Genomic DNA, 27,131 nt, shown 5'->3' with positions numbered 1-27,131 from the left:
TCTCTTCATGTAACAAATCTATTGAGCCCAGTACAGATAGAAAGTATTCAGTGTCATTTTCCAGAATGATAATGAGTTTTTCCGTAATGTGGGCAGGAAGACGGCCCTTTAAAATCTTCAGTGCATCTACTTGAGATACTGGGTTCGTCCAGTATCTGGTTTCATTCAAATATTTTTCAAAATAGTCCCTTAAGCTTCCATGTTTGCTATTGAATGGAGCTGGGTTGATTATCTCATGTCTGAGCCTCTCTTGTACGGCCTCAGATGAATATTTATCCAGAAAGGCCCTCTCAAACTGTTCATAGTAGTGGCAACATTCTGCCACATCTGTAACCAATAGCAGAACGTCACCCTGTGGTATCCAACAACAAATTTAATTTTCTGTCCTTTGGTCCAGGTACAAGGTAAAACATTTCTAAATGCTCTGATAAAGACCACGGGATTTGTCCTTTCCCCTTCGGAGATAAATACCTGGTGGCAATTGCACTCGATCGACAGGTACTGCTGCCGGCAAGTGTTGCTGAAGTCTGCAACCTTTGCTATTTTCCTTCAACGGGCAACCCATGTATTGTGGGAACCAGTGAAAGTATCTAACTTCTCTAAAAGCATGGGTTTGTTTTCTGTCAAATGTTGTTTTGGAGTATCGGTAGTTTTAGGAATACTGCCTCGTAACTTTTCCTTTGTTTCCTTTCAACCAGAATCTGTTTTAGCTAGAAATTGACTTTCTTTCTCTTTTAGAGCTTCTTCTACAGTATCTACATAAATTTTGCACTCTGACACTACCTTTTCACCAAAGGTGCTTATATCCAGTATTCCGGCTTCAGCTTTTTCAGTTATTTTCTTTACATTTGCACATATCTTAACTCTCTGTTTTTTGGCAATTTTGACTCTAAACTTAACTGGTCTACTTTGAGACTTAACTTTTGTACTTCCGTATGTAAGTTTTTGCACGCATATCGTTGACTGCATCAGTCACAATTTTTACTGATGCATTCACTTGGGACTGCATCTCCTGAATTTGAGAATATGCTTCGCTAAGGTTTTGTAACTCACCTGCAAGTTGTTCCTGTTTATCATCTTTGGATGATACTTTTTCCATTAATGTATTTATTTTGCAGGACATTTCGGTAATTATTTCTTGTTTTAGTTGTTTACCTAGCTCTGTCATCTTCCTGGATAGTTCATCAGATAATTCAGTGTGTATAGTTTTGCTCACCTCACTGAACTGTTGACTAATACTATTCTTGACATCATTAAATACCTGATTTTGCTGTGTAAACTGTTGTTCTATATTTTTCTGATGTTTCTTGAGCTGCTGTGTCATACCCTTAAGTTGTTGTGCTATACTTTCCTGAAATTCCTGTTGTTTTGTAAACTGTTGTGTTATTTGTTGCATGAGTTGTATCAAATTGTGTGTCCCACTAGTATTTACATGGTTTTTATGAACTGTTTCCTTTTCTTGCATTTGTGATGTCGTGAGCAAGTGATCAAAGGACTGTTTGCTGTCGTGCTCTTCAGTTTCACTATTTGAAAAAATGTTTCCCGGTGAGAACTGAGAAATTGTCTCATTGAGCATCATAGAAGTGACATCATGACTAGTTATATTACCAGTGTCATCATTTTTTGATAGTTGGATGCCAACCTCATTGTTTTGATTACCATCAACCAGTTCACGAGTTGCCATGTTACCTTCAACTGTTGTCAAGCTTGAATTTCCGACACCTTGGCTTATTGAATTTTGTAATGAATTTTCAACAATGGCCATTTCCTTTGACTCCATTGTAAATAGTTTTTAATAAAATTATGAATAATTTTTTTTTTCAAAAATGAAGTTTTGTCTGTACCAGTACTTTTCAGTTAAAGTAGATTTAGCTGTGTATTCACGAACGAACCTGATTATTATCTGACACAGTCTTACAGAATTTGGATGACTTATCTTGCGCTTTAATGATGATTTTATACAAATTTTCATCCTCTCTGTAGAAATGCGCTTTCTGTAAAGGATAAGAAGGAAAAGATTTTCCTCTGCCAGACAGATGGCACCAAGTGCGGCTATATGATCATACAGTGTGGCAGCTTCCAACCTTTACTGCTGAAATCAGCATTCCCAGCACGTCCCATTTGCAAGCAGAATTTAATTTTAATTTTCTCCAAAATTTTTTTTCTTATTGCCAATCTCACAGACATATAACAAATACAACAAAAGTTTCATTAGTTTCTTGGAACAATAAAATGAATCATTTATCTCAAAAAATTTTTTTATGTCAACAATTGAAAGGTCTGTTCCTATTCCACTCGGCACCATCCTGTAAATGGTTGCCATTGAATAGTTGCTGAATAGGTGGGCAAATAAATAATGGCAACTGATTAATAATTGCTGCATGAATAATTAAAAATAATTAATTGGAAAGAATAATTGAAAGAAATTGGAAAGTACACATATCCCGGGTGAACTTCAATTGGTAATAATATCATCATACCTCCAGTGTCAATACATTTAAGGTCAATATTCATCATTTAAGTTACATACTTCTTCATATTAATTCCGCTGTGGGTGTTTCTGATTATAACAATGCCGACACGGGATTTCGGCGACAGGCGAAATGATGAACAGACAGGTGTGGTCGTCGTGAATGTTTGAATAAACTTCGCTTTCCTAATAACTTTTTATAACACTTTTTAATGTATGGCTGAAATACATGTTTTTAAACAATACTGGTATGATGAATCTAATCATATGTCCACCCGCTACTACTTGTAGAAAAAAATAGGTGAATATACGGGAATTAATAAATTGAAGAACATATTTCTTCTTCCTTTTTTTCATTCAGATGTATATAAACATTATCCCTGCCACAAAACAACTTGTTAATTTATCTTTGTCGCAGTCTATAAGTGATTCAGTTTACATATAGCTTACGTGTATATAAAGAAAAGAACAGAAAAAAATATGATTCAACATACTTCATTTTATTCATGTTTCTTACAGTATTTTTCATTTCTCTTCATGTCAAAGTTCTTCCACACTTCAATTTTTTTCCCGTTTGTGGTCCCCTGTGGTTTGATATTTGAATTTAAACACAATGTAACTCTGAAATACTATCCTTTCAATTGAAAATACAAATTGCTGTAACCAATTAAAATTATTGTATAATACTGTACACTATCAATTTTGGAGGATTTACCACAATCACCAGGAGTATTTTATTTCAATTAAGAAGGCATGGATTCAATGCATGTATGACTTCTGAGTAACTTGTGAGCACTAAAAGTCATTGCCACATGCCACCCAAAAAGTAGTACATATACTAGATCCACACCTTATAATTGAACTAAAATTCACTTGGTGGAGGTATAATCCTTCAAAACATGTAATGGAAAGTATTGCATAATAAACATGATTGATTACAGCAATTTGTATTAGGCTACCACCTGATTTTGATAACGATCGCAGTCAAGCCTAGCCTAAAATGTTTGCATTTGAAGATGCTGTCCTTTAATATGTGTTATTCTTTCATCATTCTAAGTGGTGTTTGTCCAACTTTTCTCTTTTTCAGTAAAAATGATTCTTTTTTCACCTTATGTTTTTAGGTCTCTGGAGACCTGACTGTTTTTTAAAATTTTTCACTTTTTTTTGTTACACGTTCCTGAATTTTACTATATATTCATTTCCTCAATACACCCAAGGCTTTCTTTCTCTTAACTTGCTTCTAATTTTGCTAACAATACTGACTACAGTTTCCACCAGAAATTCCTTAAATACAAAATACAGTTGCTCATACCTCATATTCAGGAGGTTGGTCTGTGGTTGCTATCTGATATTCGGACTTCTTTTTTTATCTGGGGTTATGGCTCATATTTGTTTTCTCAGCATGGTGTTCACTGAATTGGCTGCTAGAAACCCTTATTCATTGTCCAGACTTCCTTCTGGTAGCATTTTAATGTCACTAATGTATGCTCCAGCCTCAGTCAAAGATTCCTGTTCTTCATACAAGCTGTACCTTGTGATCTTATAACTCAGCTGCTTTTTAAATCAGGAGATCTTGACTAGTGGACTGATTCATAAGCAAAACCTAGGGAGGTGTTTCATAAGCAAAGGTCAAGGAGGCATTCACTCCTATGTTTTCCATTGCCGTAGTATCAATTTCCACCAGAGTATGGAGGTTTTCCATAAAAAAAGAGTATCATTTTGTTTGATGTGGTTGTCTGCTTCTTGGTGAAAGCCATCTTCCTCTTTTTGACTACACTCTATCAAGCAAGAAAATGGACAGTGTGTTTTTGACCTCAATCTTTCTTCTTTCTATGAGATCTGCAAGATCCTCACATTCACCATTGAAGGTTACAGTATTTAATGTCACTATTTTCAATCTATTTCTCCATTTTCATCTTAAAATAATTCTGTGTAAGTCTTTGCACTGTCATCCTTACTTCAAAGGCATTTTGCTTTCCATGTAAAATCATTCTAAGTACTCTGAGACAAATACTAGCAAGAGATAGATGGGACAAAAAGTTTATATTGCATGTTTGTCTTCCCTAGTGTGTATAAACATCTTTAACTGTGTACTTAAGTGTTCATAACCTATTTCAGTTTAAAACTGATGTTGAATGCGCATTCTACTGTTATTATGTAGAATTTTAATTGAGTCTTAATGCAATAATTATCAAAAATATTAGTACATTGACTAAAACTAACACTCAAAAAGTTTTAGTATTAACTGAGGGCCTCAGGAAGCATCATTTCTGCCTAAATTGTGGTACTAACATTTTGTTTGAACAGAGATGGATTAAAAATCTGCAATGTAAAATTGTTCATGTGCTGTAATGACTGGCATATTTAGAGAATATTAACTTAACGTAAATGAAGTGGCAATCAAATTGTTTACACTATGTTTGTCTGATCCTCCTGTTGTCAGGGGAAAGAGTTTGAAGTTTTGGTATTACTGATGCTCAGTCATTAATATGATTCATGGCAATTTTAGACCTACAAGTAAACAAAATCTTTGGAAGTGTTTGCACATACATGCTTCAGTCTTTATTTAATACAGTCTAATTCACAAAAGTTATTTTTTAATTTTTTTAAGCTGAATGCATACAATGACTATTCACTGCAACAACTGCTTCTAATTTGCTTGCATTGTGAGAGGAATACTGTGTCACTTAGCATGCCAACAGCTGTCCACCAAGAGCTAGCATCTTCAACCTTTAGTTAAAAATTTAAGCATTCTTACAAGGATGGTTCTGCCTAAACACAAACAAAAATTTATTCTCTCTTGTCAATATAACAGTAACATTCTACAATCAACATTTTTCAGTTTCAGATTTCATTATCAGACCATAAAGGGCAGATCAAGATTTCGCTTTCCTGAGCCAATATAGACATATCCATGGTCAGGTGTACCAACAGCATGGTATCCCACTGCACCTGGCCACAACAGATTCCTGAGCACAACTACATGACTTCCACACTCCAGCTGAAGACTCCAGCAACCTGCAAGAATTGTGCATATGTTCTTTTTATTCTCACATTAGCAGTCATGAAGAAACTGTGCTGAGAGAGAATTCAAGGGAAATGATGAGAAAGAAGCTATTTATCTACCATTGACGAATAAATGTTGTATGATGGACACGAAACACGAAGTGATAGAAAAAGGCACTTTTATAAAGAGCAATCTGAATAACAAATTTATTAAATGTTACTGTAAATTTTAATAGCTTTTGTTTTATGCTTGCCATATCTAGAGTTGAATGTGAAGTTATTTGTTTGTTCTCTTGTCATGATGTCTACTAGTTTTTACAGAAAGATCTGTATAAAACTGACAGGGGCATGTGATTCAGTCCACATAAAAACAGAACTCCATGTTATTTTTTAAAGAAATATGCTAACATATACTTCAAAAATAATTACAAATATGAAGTGAATGAAATTTAATTTATGCAGTTATGATCAAAGTCCAGTGACACTGTTCTGATCTCTCAGCAGAATAATATTGACACATTTGATTCATGTAGTGTGGTGTAGTGGTTAGAGCTGCTAGCTTGTGTACCACACATTGCCAGTTCAAACTTGACCACCACCACTTTTTTTTAGTATTTATCATTTCTGAAAGGTTCTCAGAATTTCTTATATTTTTATATTCTTGAATATTTAATGTTTGTCTAAATAAGACCACTCGCCATGCAGGAGATCTGTTCTCGCTGCAGATTGGCGTTCACAATAAATGTGGTTTCAGTGTCAAGTTTTGTACTTTAATGATAACCCCGCTTTTGGATTTGGACTTGATCCTTTTTATGGTGTGAGATTGTTTGCTGGAGGTGCAGAGTACTTCAAAACATCTACTTAACCTGCCACCAACTAAGAAAAGTGAAAGCCATTGCCTACACAGACAGGAAGCGAATATAAACAGTATATAATACCCAGTGTCCCTATATTCAAGGAAACCAATGGATTCCAAAACACCAAAAAGTCAGCTGCACATTAGGCAACTGTTGAGGTTTCTCGGAGACACTGGTAGGGATCTGACTAAATGACTGAAAGGATTTGACCAAGTTGCCACATACAATAGGTGGGATGACACGAAGTATTTCGGCAATGTGCACTTTTACTTGGAGACCGTAGCACAGTGTTGGTTTGAGAACAACAAAGAGAAGCTTGACAACTGGGACAAATTCCAAGTTGAACTAAAAAGAAAGAAAAAAAACTTAGGAACATACAGCTGCAAGTCTGCTTAGTGAAAAACATTTGAAGAAGAGGGCCCAACAGCATGGGGAAACAAAGCAGTTCTACAAATAGAATGTTTGGGCCCTGTGCCATGTTGTGAATGTGACAGAAGGCAACGAGATTTCAAACTTGATAGAAGGGGTCATAGAAGACAAGTACCAAGCTCTTCTGGTAAGGAATGTCACATCAACTGATGAATTCATCAAGACATGCCAATGTATTGAGAAAATGCAATACAATAGAGTAGAATGAAAGAAGTATGATCACTTCCATAATGTGGTGGAAGACTACTGCGACCTTTCTTGTTTGCCAGGTCGTCAGAAAAGAGGTACAATATTTTATCGCAACCAGAATTGTTGGACTCAGTAAGCAAGAGAGAGTAGGCATGAAAGTCAACTTGATACATCAGTAGGTAGTAGAGAATGCTGAGGATGAGGTGTACTGAATTTGAAGTTTAACATATCACTTGATAAAAGTGATAAGATGCCACCTGATTCTGTTAGCGATGAATGATCGATAGTCATTTGTGCATAGAAACTGTGTTCGTTGTATAATAAATACAAATATGTATATTGTCCACAAATTCATTTGTATGTACATAAAAGTGGTACACTCTAGAGCTCAAGCAAATGAGGACACTGCTACTTATACTAAAAAATAATAGTGTTAAAAATGAGGAAGCCAGGAAACACTATGTGACCCTTAAGAAGTTGTACAAATATGAAATAAAATCATCTAAATGTAAAGTAAATGATGAATATATTTCAGGCTCAAAAAATGCCTGTCAAGCAGCTTGGAATATAATAAAAAGTGAAATCAACATGAGCAAACAGGAAGCCACAGTGTCTATAGATTGCAACATCCTTAACGAATATTTTATAAATTGTGCCATCTCTCATTCTTCTTCTTCTTTTGGTAAACATGATTCTGATAATATTTCAGCTGCTGTAACCCTTCTTAAACAACAAACACCAGCAATCAAGAAATTCTCTTATATGTGATCGGAGGCTTTCCTGGCGTACGTGTTGTTTCCAGGGCTCTCGGATGTCCAGCCGGATACTATCATTGAAGTACCACGATATTTCAGCTAATAACCTTTCCACCATCATCAGGTGGTTCTGATGGAATGGTCTGCCTGCTCATTGTCAGTGTTATTTATGTCCATCAGTCAGGCTACAATTCCCTGCGCCGACGGTCCGATTGCGGCCGCCGAACATTCTCTTGGTCAAAAATCACCTCCGGCCATATTATCAAATCTATAAAGAAACTTAAAAACTCAAAAACAGTGGACTATTACGGGCTTAGTAACAGTATTGTTAAACACATAGCCACTGCAATCTTAATGCCCCTAACAAATCTGATGAATCGCATACTTGAAGAAGGTGTATTCACTGAATGGCTGAAAATGATAGTTACACTCCCAATCTACAAGAAAGGTGACAGAAAAATGCCAAACAATTACAGACCTATATCAATAGTTCCCATTATATCAAAAGTAATAGAAAACTGCGTATATATCCAAATTTACAATTATTTTGAAAGTAATAAATTATTGAGTAAGAACCAGTTTGGCTTTCGATCTGAACTATCGACAACCAAAGCAGTTGAATACCTCCTTAGTAATATATATGAAGGATATGAAAACAAGAAATTCACTTGTGCTACACTGTTGGATTTAACAAAAGCATTCGACTCAGTCACACATGAAATAATGATAAAAAACTAGAACATTATGGTATTGTAGATAAACCATTACAATTTTTTCAATCATACTTGAGCAATAGGGTACAGTTAGTAAAAACAAACTATCAAAAGTCAACACCCATGAAAGTAAAGAGAGGAATTCCACAAGGCTCAGTGCTTGGCCCTTTCCTGTTCATTGTTTACATCAATGACTTCTCAAATTATATGCCATGCAACAATGTACTGTATGCTGATGATAAGACACTAATAACAGATGGAGAAAATCTGCAAGATGTCATAGAAAACAACAAAGTAGTAACTGAAATGAGCAGTGACTGGTGCAGAGCCAACCTTTTATCAATAAACAAATTGAAAACTGAAGAAATTTACTTCACCCTCAAACCAATTGAACAGAATACAAAAAATGTCAAGTTACTAGGTTTACATATAGATCAAAAACTTACGTGGGACAGACACACAAATTATCTATGTGGCAAACTTGCTCGAACTCTCTTTCTATTACACAAGCTGAGACACATTATCAGTAAAAATCTGCTAATATCCACATAATTTGCTTTTTTCCATTCACAACTGCAATATGGTGTACTTCTTTGGGCTAACTCAGTGGGTTCTAGTACCATCTTCAAGTGGCAGAAGAAAGCCGTTAGGTGCATTTTAGGACTAGCACCAAGACAAAGTTGCAAAAATCATTTTAAAGAACTAAAGACAATGACACTACCTAGTATATACATTTATAAGTGTTTAATATATGCTAAAGAGAATGTAAAGAATTTTAATTTAAGATCTGAAGTGCATGTTCATAATTCTCAAAATTATAATAAAATAGACGTACCATACATAAGGCTGACATTAACACAAAAGAGTCATAAACATCTTAGCTTGAAATTTTATAACAAACTCTCAAAGGCTGTGAGCGAACTACCGATGAATAACTTTAAGCAAACAATGGAAGTGTGGCTCAAATGTACGCCATATTACTCATTTGATGAGTTTCTAAAGAGTGACACAAAAGAGATATGCTACATGAAACAAAAAACTGTCATTTCAATTATAACTATATGTTTGTGACAGTAATGTGCCAACAAAGTCTTTTACATGGATACGTAAGATGTACCATAAATATATCTTGATACTATTGTATATTTAACTGTTGTTATTATTATTATTATTATTATTATTATTACTACTACTACTCTGAGTGAATAACTGTTGTATTATCAATATTTCTTTAGCATGCGTATCTGCTTGCCCTGCACAAGCAGAATTATGTACAATAATAATTATTGTAATTTTAAAAAAATGTATTGAACACACTGATGATGCCAATTGTATGGAAAACATACTGAAAGGCAAATAAAAATTCTATTCTATTCAATTTTAATCAGAAGGCTGGATGCTGTATTTCTACAAGGCAGGGCAGATGTGACAGCTGTTTATCACCATTCATCACTTGCTGGGTTGTCAGCTGCTCTATGGAGGTGTATCCCTTCTCAGAGATGTGCAGCACCCCAGAGTATGCTGAAACTCATGACAATAAAAAGGATGGCATCACAGGACAGTGGAAGAATTCATTATGTCTCTATACCATGAAGTGGAAAGACTGTTCAATGAATGTAATAGATATTAATGTTCATTGACAGAAATGTATTAAAAGAAATGTTTCTGCTGTCTCATGCAGATAAAATATAGTGTTTCATGAAGAAGCTATATTTCTTATTTCATGAATCCAAGAGATTGTTTGGATTTATGCTTTCAGCCTCAAGATTTCAGTCCATGGAGACAAAGTCAATGAAAGGAATAAGCATGATACATAAGCACGTCAAAGCAACAGAGGATCACAGGTGACTGTACTACAGTTCCTGTACTCTTTCAGCTCTCACTTTTAATCTAACTACAGTTAGATGAGGGAGAACACATAACACTTCAAACTTGAACACCAATCTCAGCCACAACAGCTCTCACTTTTAATCTTACTACAATTTGTTGAGGGAGAACATAGGTGACACTTCAAACTTTAGCACCAATCTCAGCCACAAGTTGAATGCACCAAAAGGAATGGACTCAGCCAATTCAGACTTATGGCATAGCTGTCAAAAGACAACCCAGCATCTGACCAATGCAGGTACAACCAACTCCACCACCAAGTATAATACCCTGAACTACAGACATTTGGATGACAGAGAACAACATGCCAGTGTGTTTCCACTGTGTACACTCTGCACATGTTGTATCTTGTTGCAGAGAAAGTAGACAACTTTTTGACTACTACTACTACACCCCAGACATCAACTGTCAACAATTCTATTTGCTGAACCCAAGATGAGGTCACTCCCAATGTGCTGCCACTTAATTTAGCCACTTAATTTAGAAAAAAATCAGTGTCGTGACCATCTCTGGGGGTGAGGCTGTCACAGATGGAACTTCTCCTTGGATGACAGTTGCTAAGATGTCAGGAAATTTTACTGATATTGGCATCAACAGCCAACTTGTCATGTACTTGTTGACTCAGGGGCTCTCTTTTCTGTAATGTCAAATGCTTATCATTGTCAGATGAAGATGACTATGTTCCCTGACATGAAAGCAATTGCGCTGAAAGTCACAAATGGGAAATATGCCCAGCTGACAGGAATGTGTACTGCAAAAATAACTATCAGCAACAGAACACAAACCTTTGAATTTATAATTTTAACAGAATGTGATTATAATATTGTTCTCACATACGTTTTCTTGTGGGCATCACAAGCACTCATAGACTGTGGAAGATCAGAGCTCCAGACTGACAACGTTATTCCGTCAAGTACACATAACAAAGATTGCCCTGAGACTTGTTTGCCATTGAAGTTGTTGTTATCTTGCCGTCATCAATGAGATTTTAGTCTTCAGTCATTATGCTCAATTACACTGTGATGTGCAGATGAACTCATACATAAAGGTATGTGCGCAGAGATAACTGTACCAGTCCATGAAAGGAAGCTTGCTGCCATCAGTGAAGAATTGTACTCCACTACCACCACAGACAATGCAGGAGAGGAAGCTACTATTGAACTGTTAATGGGTTCTTGCCTGACCAAGGTACAACAGTTTAGTTTAGCTTAGTTTTAGTTATGTCATGTTCCGTAGATCATTTTCCCGATTATTTTATCGATATGATGTGGAACAAGTCAGACTGTTAGCTGGTCTGCACCAATTTTCAGATGCTTTCTGAGATGGAGTGGATAAAAGACAAAACAAGCATCCCTCGATAAAACACAATATTGACTGTGGAGATCATCTACCCGTTAGCCAATGCTCATCTAGAGTGTTTCCAGCTGAACGATGGACAATCCAGGAGGAAGCAGGAAAGATGTTCCAAGATGACATCATAGAACCTTCAGATAGTCCCTGGACCATTGTTCAACAGCAACGTCTTTTACTGTAGTGATGACTGAGACTTCGCCAAAGAATTCCTTGGAAGGCAATTGGTGTCCTTGCATCTGCCTTTGTATACCACTGTGGTGTTGTACAGCTGAAGCCTCAGTGCCCACATTACTTTACAGTTCCATTAAGCTCACCAGCTGTCATACAGAATGGTGGTCAATCACAATGGTTTGTAAAAACATACAACTGGAACTAAATGACTGCTAGACACTCTATCCTGGTTGTAGAGTACTCCATCTTGCAATTGAAGAGTACTCTGAAAGTATAAGCTATCATCTTTTCAGTATCATCCAGAAACTGTACTATAATCGCAGATATCTCATAATTGCTAGCATGAGTGTGAAGTTTTGTCTTGGACTTCTTATCACATAATGCTAGCAATGGATAAGATGATGAACTAACTTAGAGACAAGGAAAGAATCACCAGTAGTATGGGCATGTTCCAAGAAAACACCTCACATGATGAATGCGCAAGGAGTTGGAAAATATGTGACTGCTGTTATTTTCTCTGGATCAGGACAGATTCCATTGCTATTCAGTAGATGCCTGGAGACTTTTATTTCGTTGGTATGAGAGAGGCACTTTATTGGATTCAGGCAGAGGCCTGCAGTCTGAACACATTTCAACATGAATATCGGGCAGCTTAGAATTGGTCGTCTTAACAAACAAGACAGTGTGATGGCAGAGAATGGACAACAGGGAAGCAATGTGATTGATAACAAAGCTTTAGAGGTTAAGTTTTTAAATGAACAGAAAGGCTTAATGGGGACTGATACGGTAGACAACAGTGGCTATAAATCAGACATGATTGTAACTTTGAATGAAGGGAATGAAAGTCATATTTTAGATGAGATGATAGAAACGTCATCTATATTGTATGGTGATTTGAGCGAAATAGTCAAAAACAGTACTGAAGTGGATGAAGTCATTAAGGCTAAGGAGGAAGAATCTAGTAGCAAAAGTCAGCAAAGGCAAAAGTTTATGACAGACAGAAAACTGGAAGTGATATTAAGGCAAATTATGAGTAGTTTGATTAGTATGAGTACGATAGAAGACATTAGTAGGGTGGAAAATGGTATGAAAAATGACATTAGTAGGGTGGAAAATAAAATTGATTACATTAAACCTGACATGGCCAGCTTAAAGGATGAACTGAAGAAAGAAATTAAAAAGGAAATTAAGGTAGTCGGCCTTAATCTTTCAGAGTTAAATAAGAAGGTTGAGGCAGTAGTGAAAGATTATGATGAAAAAGTAAAGAAAGTAGTACAGAATACTAATGAAAAATTTACATTAATGAGTAGTAAATGCGTAGAAGAGAGACAGAAACGTTTTGATGACTATAGTAGGATGGTGGAGGTGTCCGAGAAACAGTGTAACAATGAAGTCAAAGAAGCTGAAAATTTTGTGCATAAAATAGCGTTAAACTTGAGAACCGAACTATCAGATCTAAAATGATTTGGAAAGGGAGGTTAAAAACCAAGTGTGCAGTAATGGTAGAAGAAAAACTGGTAAAAGTAAATAAAAATGTAGATTCAAAATTGGCTGAAATGGAGAAAAAGGTGAAAGAGGTACAAAATCTAAAGCATTGAGTGTGCAGTGTCCCAAACAGTCCTTCATTTGTTAGTTGTAAGAAATATAATACTTTTGAACTGTATGGAGAAGTGCATCTACTCGATTTCAATAGAGAATTTAATGATTTGCCTGAAACATGGAATGACAAAGAGAAAATGTCATTTGCAAGAGATTTTTTGAAAGGGGATGCTTATGGATCGGCAGCTCAGGTAGCTGATAGTTGTACTTCATGGCATAGCTTTAACAAAGCATTTTTAGATGAATATTGGTCCAAAGAGAAACAGCAGAGAAATTTTGAGTGAATGTTGGGGAGGAGAGGTCTGACTCTAGGAAAGGTACTGTGGAAGGTTTCTGCCAGTTTTTGAAAAGCAAACTGAAATATTTGGTCAAAGAGCTAGGTAGTGAATCAATAATTATGGGTTTAGAAACTAAGTTGCCTCAGAAAGTTAAGAGAATCGCTTGTACCTGCTCCTAGGAGTAATATTACTCATTTTTTGAATTATGTTGGTAAAGTGGAGAGGGTGAAGCCATCAGTGGATAATCGTAGGAGGAATTTTGATGATAATAATCAATCAGGTAGAGATTTTTAAGTAAATAGGATGAACAGAACTAATTCTAGTAGAAATTCAAGGAATGACTAGGTGGAGGATAGCCAGGACGGGCACAGAAATAGTAGAAGGAATTCAAGAAAAAGAAAAGGAGGAGAAGATGGTAACTCTGGATCAAAGCCTTTGAACTAGATAACAAGTAGGGGTTTCAGCATTCTACGTTGGATTCAATTATATAGCGATAATGCTTACCCCAGCTGTCTTTCTAATTTTTTGTGCTTCCTGAGGTAGTCTAACTCTTCTCCTATCCTTTCAGTAGTTTATAAATGAATCAGAAACAATCTGTCTTTGACTTCCATGTGATTTTGTACAGCAGAATAATTTAGTACAGGAATATTTTCGAAAACGTTTCTCCAGTGTTATTTATATATATTATGTTCTGTTAGTGAAAAGTAATGGATTCATAAGAGGATGGAAGAAAAGGCAATAAAAAATAAGTAAATAAAAATAAAAAAACCAGCAGTCACATTTGGTAAAAATCTATGTGATACTGTGTTTATCCTGGTTTTATGAAATGTGGTGAAAGTAAATTGGTGTCAATGATAAAGAATTTCTGTCAGTCAGAGAGGTACAGTAAGCAGAAAATAAAAGGTGTCAGCATAAGTGGAGGAAAAGGTGCAGATTATCTGAAAACTACAATTAATATCTGAAGTAATCAGCTTGTATGTGAAATTAGTATAATTTGGTGCAGCAGCAAAGGCAATATGCAGTAAAAACCATCTTGAATACTAGATATTAATATTAATTGTGGTATAATGGAAGGATCTGTGCTCAGTTCAGTCAGTATATGGAGATAACTTTCTATAGAAGTGTGTCATGGTACAGCCTGTTCTAACATTAAGAAAATAAAACTTTAAACGTAGTTGCCTGGAATAATGTGAGTGGAAAGAATAAGCAAGATTTGTATGTAATTGCCCTTCAGGCTAAAATCTCAAGCAATTTGTTGGAATACAGTGAAATAATAGTTTTTCTAAGTGGTAATTTTGTCTGATCAGTAATGAGAATTAAGTTTGCCTTAGCATAAGGATTTGTTACTGTGGAGTGTTTTTCAGTAGAATCAATTTTGCACGCAGAGCAGGTGTTTATTTATTAGATAATGAAGCAATAATGAAATAATAGAATAATGACTAATGTTAGGGTCTTAATGGTTAGGGAGCCTGTCTCTGCAGTAGGGGTATTTTTTGAGAATGCACTCTACTAGCTAACAAGGTAAGAAATGTAAGTGAAGTAATGGAGGTGACAGATATGATTGAATAATGAAGAAGATAACTGTATACAACCAAATTTGGTGTAACTATATTGATAATATATTCTTGACCTAGGCAATATTGGGTAATGTGTATGTTGTGCAATTCATGACAGTGCAGCTGGGAATGAGAGCTTAACAGAAGGGCAATATTTTAGTGAGGTACAAGTCATATAATGCTGCATTATCAGATCTATAAGTTATCTGAAAACTTCTATTAGTGTTCTGAAAAATTACGAGTTTAAAGTGGTAATACTGGAATGAAGAAAAGTTATTTTGCTGACTGTGGTGCTACAGTGATGCGAATATTCTGACAGGTTAACTATTTGGTACCATTTTGTTATTTTGTGAGGATTTAATTTTGTGGCTGAATGAGATAGTACTCAGAGCTGAGTGGAGAAATAGGGCAATGATTTGGTACAACTTCCATCCTTTAATTTTGATTTGAGTAGTAAGTAAGTTATGTGATAATGAGTCTATTCTTTTTTTTTTTTTTTTTCAAAATGTAATGATCAGTAAATCTATGTTACTGCACACCTTGACCATTTGCTACAGGTAATGTACATATTTTGGGCATTAAGCTGATATGAGTCCATAAATTGGGTGAATTTCAAACCAGGATTTGGCATTTTAGTGATGATGCAAAGGGAAAAGAAAACCCAAATCTTTCAAGTTCAAACAGTTTGAGACTAGTCCCCACCTTTCATACTATAGTCAATATTACTGCTGATTATTGTGATGTTATGAGAACTGTGTAACGTATTTATTTATGAAGTAAGGACTGTTATTTGCCATTAGTGTGAAACATTTTTTTCTTATACTTGGAAGTAAAAGTGAGTGTACTAAAGTAGGGTATCTTATCTAATTTTTGAAGTATTGTAGTGGAGGAGAACCACCCCCAGAGGAACTGATAGCAGTGCATTTCCTTACTAACTAGCATTTGGACCTTTGGAAGGTGTGGACAAATGGGTGAGAAAATGTGTTAAAGCTCAATAAAAGAGTGAAAGTGCTTGTGCAAAACACTAAACATTGAAAAAGTGAAATTTTGTGTCTGAAAATGAACTGCAAGGCACAGTGCAATTTAACTTTTTGCAACCCATGATCATTTATTCTTTGAAGCAAGAGAGGACTAGAAAGTGATGTGTATCTTAGAATGTAATCTTTGTTTATTCAAAAAAGGGCATAACTTATGATGAAGATGCCTATTTTATTAAAAAACATAATTTGTGGATTTTTGTGCCATTGTACAATACACTATAGGTAAATATTAGGGATTTTCCTATGGAAATTCCATATATGTAGAAATATGAAAAACATATGTACTGTAATTTTTGATAAGGAGATTTCTTAGGCAATATTCTTTTGTGTGTAGAATGTTAAATCCACTTTCTGGTGTTACTTGTGGTCATTGCATTGCCCAATTAGCTATTTGCAATATCTATCTGATCAATCCAATGAGGAGTAATGTAATGAAGCTAGCTGGGATCTCTTTACTTCCTCTTTTGTTTTGCCATCTGCCTCCATAAATTCATTTTATTTTCATTTTTACCTAATTACAATTAACATGCATGAGTATATTCTGCATTTTTATTAATGAGAAAGGTTGTCCCTCAGTCTTCAGTAATATAGCACCTGGTCTAATTTTGTGCTTAGTTTTGTGTGTATAATTTGTTTCCTAATTTATTTTGACCATTCCTAGTAAATATCTTTTGCTACAGATTGTTATTGGGTGAAATCAGTAATCGTGGTTTTGTGACTTAGATTCTATTGTTGACTTATAAACAAATATAAATTCTGTCCTGATTATAAACATTTGGGAGAAGAACTACTAGTTTTCTTAAAGTATTTATTTGGCTCTATGTGAAAACATATTAGCAGAGCCAGCACCTAATTAATTCCAAAATAATTACCAGGTTTGTCAAAAGTATTGTTTATATAACTATATCTGTTAATTTCATTATTCAAACAAATTATTTGGCCTAACCTTTATGGTAGAAGGAACTGTTAAAAAGAAGGAATTTTTGGATGTATTCAGTTAGTTGAATGAGTTATGTTTTAATTGTAATTTCTGTAACTTAAACATTGAACAATGTATAGTTTCAGTGCCTATTATTGTGAGGATATATAAAGGACACAGTCAGTCTGTCCATGGCCGATTTTCAGATGTGAAACATGTATTGGTTAGATTAACAACAATGCATCAACTTAATAGTGGAATAACTCTAACACAAATAGGCCATGTGTTAGAACAATTAATGACAACGGCTGTTTAATTTATTTGAAAAATAGTGTCACATGTACCACATTATTCTGCAAGAACTGTGAACTGAGTGGTTAGGTTTTTACTGCTCATAGATGTTCAAGAGCAACCTATTGTAGCAGTATGCTGATGTTGCCTCCAACCTGTAAATGATGCTTATCAACATTTATCAATTGTGAACTGGCCATATAACTGTGTAATATTGGGGCCTTATGAATGTGAAAGTAAAGAACTGTGAAATGCAATTTTGCAACTGTCGGCTACATCATTTACAGTAGTCAGTGTTGAACTTCCTCTCCCCCATTTTTCAGCCAGCGTAACAATGCAGTATATTAATACCGAGGACTACCAATGAATAAATAAGGCAGATGAACGTCACACGTTCTATTGCACATCATCAAGTTTGTGGTGTATTTGAAAGTCCATTAGACTTGTTTTACTCATGTTTAAGCAAAATAGATTGTTTATGAAGTGATTTTTCAATACAAGTAATAAACAAGAACATTTTTGGGCTAGATCATTCATGTTGGGTCCCCAGTTAACAACTGTTGCGTGATCTCATTGTTCAGTACCTTGTTGTTGTGTTCTGTGGGCAGATCACAAATCTAAATTATGAATAACAAATGCCACAGAATTGACCCTTGTGGCACGCCACCCTTTACTATAGTTGTATTGGAGCTGTATTTCTTTATAATGTCATCCATTTTGTGTGTGACTTGTGTGACCTGACATCTATGTTGTAGGTATTATTGTAAGAGACTTTTTCCTATCTTCAGATATCACAAGTTTTGTGTTTATCAAATAGCAGCTCATGAGATATTGTGTCACATGCATGTGATAGATCTAGGAACAAACACGGATGGTATCATTATGTTGCAGGATAATGCCCACCCGCATGCTGCCTTTTTGTTTCGACTATTCTGCAGAGGTTTCACTGGGAAGCCCATTCAGTGCTCATATATCCCCTTGTGATATCCATATTTTAGAAACCCTGAAGAAAGACATTCTTCGCCATCAACGTCCTTCAGATGAAGAGATGCACTTCTAGGTATAATAATGGTTTTATACGCAACTACAAACATTTCTCCATGAAGACACTGACCACCTTGTCTCACAGTGGGATAACTGTATTAACAGCTGCAGTGATTACTTTTGAAATAATAAACAGTTTACTTACTAATCCCCACCTGTCTTGTTTTCATTTGACTGCCCTTTATAAAATGCCTTATAAAATGACAGACAGCTGGAGCACATAGGACAACAAGTTACTCTGTTTTCATTGTGGACACTCTAGACATATTGTGAGCTAATGCAGAGTAAAAAGACGAGGGTTTGATGACTATTATGCACAAGACATCAACCATCACACAAGTCCTATTTATGACAGTTGACTGCAGATGATTATGTCAACCTGTTGGCTGAAGCTCATCCCATACACAGGACAAAGTCCTTCCACAACATGCTGTCGCCATACATAATAAATATTGTTATGTTTTACATATAATTTTGCATAAATTTAATCTTCTTTTTATGTTAACTGCACATTTAATTTTGTGTTTTACTTAAAGTACATATTTTGCCAAAATGAAACTTTGTGTGTGTGATCTACATGGACTTGTAAACATTTTGCTTTATGGTATTTTCATTTGCTGCTATGAAGTTTTACTTTCCTGTTTAGTTATATTTAATTCCCTCTGTGTTCTATGTGTTTTTGTGCACTGCATAAATATTTTCTTTTATTTGTAATATAAATTTTGTATATGGTGTTGTATAAATGTTAGTTGATAAACATTGTATTTGTGATGCAGTCTGTCCAGCCACGGCTGGTAAACGACGAAGATATAGTAATAAAGTAATAGTAATAAAGTAATAACCAACCACTCACCTAAGGTGAACCAGCCATTCACCTAGCCACTGAATTCAGGAAAACTAAGTGCAGTGGCCAACTACAAAGGTGAGGCCATCACAGATCAAAATGCTCAATCCACAACAGTTACCAAAATGGCAGGAAATCTCATTGATGACCAAGCAGTGTGGGCGTTAAATGGCTCAGGTGCTTCTTTTTCCATAATATCAGACACCTATCATTGTCAGTTTACGAAAACTATGTTCCATGATATGAAAACAACTGTGCTGAAAGTCGCAAATGAGAGGTACAGTCAGACAGCAGGAGCATATATCAGAAGAATAACTATCAATTACAGAATGCGCTCTTTGAAATTTGTCTTGTAGGATGTAGTCAGACAGTTATTTTACTATGGGACTTCTTGCAAGCATCGCAAGCCATCAATGTGTGTGGAATATCACAGTTCCGTATTGACTAAGCTATTTCAATGAGTGTATTGAGTGGTTGTTTGCCATTGAAAATGATCACACCATCATCAAGGAGTTGTGTTCCAGTCATCAATCAAGATGCTCAGTCTGTAACATTTATTTGGTTGCAGATTGAAGTTTCTTGGTGGCACCTGAAAAATTAAAGTATCATAATCTGAAATTGCTTTTGTTGGTAGTGCAGTTTAATGATGAACATAATATCCTTGTGTTAAATTTTTCACAAATTCTCATTTATTCACATCAAATATGTTCATTTGGAATGATGACCAATCTATACCAACTGAAAGATCTTTACATATTATTCCACTGGTAAATCTAGCTCAAACTACCCTGCTAATTTTCATCCAAAAGAAGGACAACAAAAAATGTTATAAACAAAGGAACATTCAGTGAAAGTTCATCTACACAGTCCATTCTTGTTATCTATGATGAGTTCACTTGCGCACAACACCACTTTGCAGTCTCTTGACCTCACTCTCAACACAGCAGTTAGAATAGTTCATCAACAAAAGTTCAGTATTTAGTGACAACGAACCTGTCTTTCAAATCACAGTTTATCAAATGAATACGGTACATAATTATCCATTGCACAAATGTTTCTGTAATCATAATTGTGAATGCAGTAGCATTGAGACATCAGTTTGATGATAACAGTATGTGTACTCACAACAGATGTTAACTGAGTATGAAGGTCAATGCAATCAAACTGCTACCAAAGATATTAACAAAAATACAACAAGATGGCACACAGAGATGTCATCCAGAACTGAAGAATTTTGAGTTGGAAAGGTTATTTAGAAACTAGTGTAATGATATTTTCTGATCTTGAGAATTACATCATAGTTTATAAAACTGTGAGGTGAAAATTGAATAACATTGATGACCTGTTGGTTTAACTAAAAGGTAATTAGTTGGAAAATTATAAAAGTTTTCAGTACTATTTCATTAGCATATTGTATGCCTCCATTGAGGACTACTAATTTAAAAGGAAAGTTGCCATTTTTAAAATTATGTTAATTTTGTCAATCATCTATTTAAGGGCTTAACTGAATAATGAAGTGTGTTATGTGGTTCAGAAAAACAAAGGCAACAAGACTGTGAAGTCATTTCTCAGAATCTAACAGGCATACTGGCTCAAATGGTAAAAATAATTTTGGGTATGTTCAAAACTTAATTAGATATAGCTTTGAAGTTAATTAGTTTTTTGAAAACTGAAACAGGTCACTGGAAGGAATCAAATGCTGATTTTTTAATGAGTAGTGCCAATCACACTCAAATTTCATACTAGTTTTACCATTACATGCTGTAGTAATACTTCTTATCAGTTCATTAAAATGGTTTCCAGCAAAACAAAATATATTTTTCTAATTAGCAGATCAAAAACAACCCACCTGAATTATAAATTTACATATTTGTTTATATTCACACTTCTTATGAATGACTAAATTCAGATGAAAGTTAAGGAAAAAAAGGTTTAATATTTTAAGAGGTGCAGAATAATACCAGGCTGAGTAGTTCTACATTGGTACGTTTCTATGAAGCTTTTGCTGACTGCAAAAAGCTACTCAAGCTCACAAAAGAAATTTACATGCCAGTAATGATCATAAGTATTGTAGGTAGTCAAGGAGAACTTTGGCTCACTAATTGTAATGAGCAGCCACAATTCAGCACAAGAGGTATGCTTGGAGGGACAGCCGAACTATTCCAAGAAGGGCAGCTTATTGTCACTGATAAAAATTGTTTTCCATTACCACTAAAGCCAAAGTAAGAGAGGAAGCTACTATATATAGTACTAGGACAGAAATCTGGCTGAAACTTGATGTTAATAGCAAAGAAATTCTAAACTCTGAGAGGAATGTACATCACAAAGGTAGAGTGAATGCTGATGGTAGAGGTGTGTTCATACCAATAAGGAATATGATAATATGTAGTGAGATTACTAGATTCAAAATACAAAATAAGTTGGCTGAAAATAAATGTGAAAGGTGGATCAAACATGGTCATCAAATGCTTTTATAGACCCCCTGCCTCAGCAGCAGCCATGGCGGAACAGTTGAGAAATTGGAAGAATATTTTGTGTAAATTTCCTGGTCATGTTATAGTATTAGGTGGAGACATATTGGGAGACTCAGGTGATTATGTTGGTAGTAGGAACGGGAATCTGTATGAAACTGTTCTAAGTGCATTATCCAAAAATTACCTAGAACAGTCAATCGCACAACCGACACACGAAAATAATGTCTTAGACCTGCCAGAGCCAAACATACCATAACTTTTATATTAGATTTAGATTAGATTTACTTTCATTCCAATTGATCTGTAGTGAGGAGGTCCTCCAGGATGTAGAACATGTCAGAAAAACAATAATACATGATAAATATTTACAATTGAAACAAATAAGGTAATGTACCTTCCAGAGGTCCCAAGTGGAATGATCGAAATTTTTTTTTTTTTTTTTTTTTTTTTTTTTTTTTTTTTTTTTTTTTTTGAAAGCACCATTTTACAAACACTAATGCACTGAATTCAACTCAGCATAAAACAGCAAATCACTGGTCATAAGGCTCTTACAGCACCACTGAATATGGCTGTCAACAGGAATACAAAGAAAGGTAGGAACATGTTTTTGTTTAGCAAGAGGGACAAGAAACAAATTTCCGATTACTTGACAGGTCTACATGTAAATTTCATCTCCAGTACAGATAATGTTGAATACCAATGGACAAAGTCCGACAGCATTGTACAATACATTTTATGCTGATATGTGATGAACAAAATTGTGTGGGATGGAAAAGACCCATCATGATTCTACAATTGTGATAGATAACTGCTACAAAGCAAAGAGAGCTTTACTGCAAATTTAAATGTGGTCAAAGTCTTACAGACTAACAAAAATGAAATGAAACCAAAACTAGCAAATGAGGTCCCCACATGAAGCATTCAAAGAATTTGAAAGTGAAAGTCTGTCTACTGACCTACAGAAAATACCAAGCTGTTTTGGCCATACGTTAAATTAGTAAACGAACTGTAGCTATCCATCGAGACAATGTGTGACCACTATGGCTTTGAAACAGGGGATCACACAGAAAAGGCCAAAATACTAAACACCTTTTTCCAAAACTGTTTAACAGACGAAGATCATACTGTAGTTCCTCCTTTAAATTGTTGCATGAACAACAAAACAACAGATATCAAAGTAAGTGACGAAGGGATAGAAAAGTGATGGAAATCACTCAACAGGGGAAAGGCTACTGGACAGGCAGTATACCAATTCAAATCCATGTAGAGTGTGTGAAATGACTTTCCCCTCTTTGTAGCAGCAATGTACCACAGGCCTCTAGTGTTCCTAACAATTGGAAAAAAGCTCAAGTCATTTATGTTTTCAAAACAGCTCATCAAGCAGGTGCGCAAAGCTATACACCTACATCTCTGACATTGATCTGTTGCATAATTTTGGAACATGTTCTTCCACACATTTTGGGGAACTAAAAATCTTCTCTGTAGGAATCAACAGGGGTTCTGAAAACCATGATCATATGAAATCCAGCTCTCTCTGTTCATCCACAAGACCCAGAAATCAGTAGAGACAGGCACCCAGGAAGGTGCTACATTCCTTGACTTTTGGAAGGTATTTGATACAGTCTGATATAGTTCCATGCTGCCATCTAATGAACAAAATACTAGCGTATTGAATACCAGACAAACTGTGTGATTGGATTGTAGAGTTTCTAGCAAATGGAACACAGCGTGTCATTATCAGTGGAGAGAAGTCTGCAGACATAAAAGTAACTTCAAACGTACCCAAAGAGATTTTTATAGGACCATTACTTCTCACAATATATGTGTAGGATCTAGTAGATAACATTGGAAGTTCCACGAAGCTTTTTGTGGATAATGATGTTGTGTACAACTAAGTTGCAATGCTAGAAAATTATAGCAAAATGCATTAAGATATGTAGACAGTCAATGCTTGGTGAGGGAGTGTAGTTGACATTTAACATACACGAGTGTAAAGTATGGTTACTCATTTACAATCACTGAAAGCAACCACATCCATAAAATAAATAGAAGTACGCATATAGAACAATTTAAAGTGGAAGAACCACATGAAATTAATCGCAGATAGGGCAGATGCCAGACTGAGATTCATTGGAAGAAACCTCAGAAAATGTAGTCCATCAACAGTGGAAGAGCATATAAAACATACGCTCAACCAATACTTAAATATTACTCGTCAGTCTGGAATCCATACCAGATAGAATTGACAGACAAAATACTGAAAATCCAAAGGGGATTAGCGCATTTCATTACACGTTCAGTTAATAAGTGCAAAAACAATGACAGAGATGCACAGCCAACACCAATAGCAGACACTGCAAGAGAGGTGTTCTGCATCACAGCACGGTTTACTGTTAAAAGTTGAAGGAACATACATCCCAAGAAGAGTTGTGACATTTGTCTGCTTTATTTCAACGTATTGCATTGTGATAATGGCTGAAAAATGGGGAGTGAAGTTAATAGTCCTCAGTGTCGACATACTGCATTGTTGACATACTGGCTGAAAAATGTGGGGTGGAAGTTCAACACTGACTACTGTAAATGATGAAGCTGACAGGTGCACAGTTGCATTTCACAGTTCTTTACTTTCACTTTTCACATCCTCCCAATAATACACAGTTATGTGGCCAGTTAACAATTCAATTCAATTCAGTCTCTTCATTCATCCATTAACAATATACACTGTATGGATGTAGTCAATTACAATATAGTTTCTTATATTTAATTTGTTTCAAAAACTTGGATAATAAATACAAATATGTTATATCAATAAATATAAATAATATTACTTTTCCATATTCAGATTTTCTTCAATGTTATAAAAACTATATGTTAGTAAAAATTGTTTAAGATCTATCATGACTTTATGAATTTCTTTAATTTTCTTTATTGTAGAAGGCAATGCACTAAAAACTTTTTGGGAGAGTGCTCCTTTGTGGGTGTCTGTGAAAATCATCCCTGTTCCTTGATTCATGGTTATGAACCTGATTATTTAATGTTGAAAATTCCTGGTGAATTTTCAGAAAGCATACACATTCATAGCTGTATAAGCTAGGAAGAGACATTATTTTAGACTCTTTAAATATTTTCCTGCATGACACTCTGCAGGGGACCCCTTTAATTATTCTAATAGCCCTTTTTTGAAGTTTGAAAGCTTGTTTTGCCATACCTGTATTTCCCCAGAAGATCACACAATATCTAAGCAAACTGTTCATGTAAGCACAACAGGCACATAGCAATGATTCAGTGTTGCAACATTCCCAAAGCATTCTTAGCACATAGCAGCATTTACTTACTTTTTTACTTGAAACTTCTAGATGCTTTTCCCACTTCAAGTGCTCTTTCACCCATATACCTGCGAATTTTTGTGTATGGAGCTTGTGCAACAACATAGTTCCCTAACTCAGCTTTTACTCTTCTTCTAGCTTTACTTTTAATATTACTGAAATTCATCAATACCGTTTCATCATTATTTATGATCAAACCATTATCGCTAAATGATTTTCCTGTCTCATTTATTGTCCTAGAGACACTCTGCTGCAGATTATCCTCAGTGTATCCTTTTATAAAAATGCTAGTGTCATCAGCGAACATCACCGTTTCTGCAACTGTCGAATGGTTTGGCAAATCATGCATGTACACCAAGAACAACAGAGGGCCTAGCACGGAATCCTGGGGCACTCCATAGCTAGTTTTTTTTAAACGTGAAAGATACTATTGTTTAACTTTTAATAAACCTCATTAATAGGTTGCAGGCAAACATCCACATACTGCTACAATAGTTTACTGTTGAACATCTACAAGCAGTAAAAACCTAACCACACATTTCATAGTCTTTCAAATAAATTGAACAGACACTGTCATTGCCTTAACATATGGCCTGTTGGTGTAATACTTATTTCACAGTTAAGTTGATGCATTGTTGTTGTTCCAACCAACACATGTTCTTGTTTGAAACTTGGCTGTGGGCTGACTGACTCGTGACCAAAAACTGGGCCTTTATATATCCACACAATAATAGGCACTGAAATTACACATTGTTTGACATTTAATTTACAGAAATTACAATTAAAACTTAACTCATTAAATTAACTGAATACATCAAAAAATTGCAACCTTTTTAGAGTTTCTTCTACTACAAGAGCTAGGCCAAGTTACTTGTTTAAATGATGAAGTTAACAGGTATTGTTACACAAACAATACTTTTGACAAAAATTTTAATTACTGTTAATTACTTTGGAATTATTTATGCTAACATGTTTTCGAATAGAGCCAAATAGATCATTTAGGAACACTATTAGTTGTTCCTCCAAGTGTTTGTAATTAATACAGGATTTATATTTGTTTAAAAGTCAACAACAGAATTTAAGTTACTTATTTCACCTTATAACAAAAGATAATAACTAGTAATAGTCAAAATAAATTAGAAAATCAATTACATACATAAAACTAAGCACAAAATTGGATCTGGTGTTATATTCTTTAAAACTGAGGGCCAACTTTTCTCTTGTGTGGAAATGCAGATTATACTCACGTATGTTAATGGTAATTAGTCAGACAGGAAAAAAATTAATTTTAAGGAGGCAGATGGCAAAACAAGAGGGGAAGTAAAATTATCCAAGCTTGCTTTGTCATATCACCCCCTAATTGGATTGACCAGATAGATATTGCAAATAGCTAACTGGGCAAATCAAGTGACCCCAGAAATTAGGTTAAAAATCTACACACAAAAAATATTACATAATCAATCTTATTGAAACTATGGTACATATGTTTTTACAGATTTATACTTATATGAACTGGCCATATGAAAATCTCCATACAAAATATTTACATAGAGTATATTGTACAGATGCACAAAATACCCACAAGTTATACTTTTAACAAAAAATTAGACATCCTCATCATAAGTGATGTTCTTTTTGGGTAAGCGAAGATTACATTTTAAGTACACATCACTTGATACATGTCCTGTCAGACAGAAAATTTCACTTGCTCAATATTTTGTATCTTCCACAAGACAGAAAATTTCACTTGCTCAATGTTTTGTATCTTCCACAAGCAGTTTCACACTTTTAATGAGCTTTTACACATTTTCTCACCAAGTTCTCCAGGCTTTCAACAGGTCCAAGGGGCAGTTAGTAAGGAAATGCACTGCTATCATTTCCCTTGCAAGTGGTTCTCCTCCGTCACAGTACATGAAAAAATTAGACAAAA

This window comes from Schistocerca serialis, chromosome 8 (genome assembly GCF_023864345.2).
Source record: "Schistocerca serialis cubense isolate TAMUIC-IGC-003099 chromosome 8, iqSchSeri2.2, whole genome shotgun sequence".
NCBI lineage: Eukaryota > Metazoa > Arthropoda > Insecta > Orthoptera > Acrididae > Schistocerca > Schistocerca serialis.
This window is presented reverse-complemented; position numbering follows the sequence as displayed.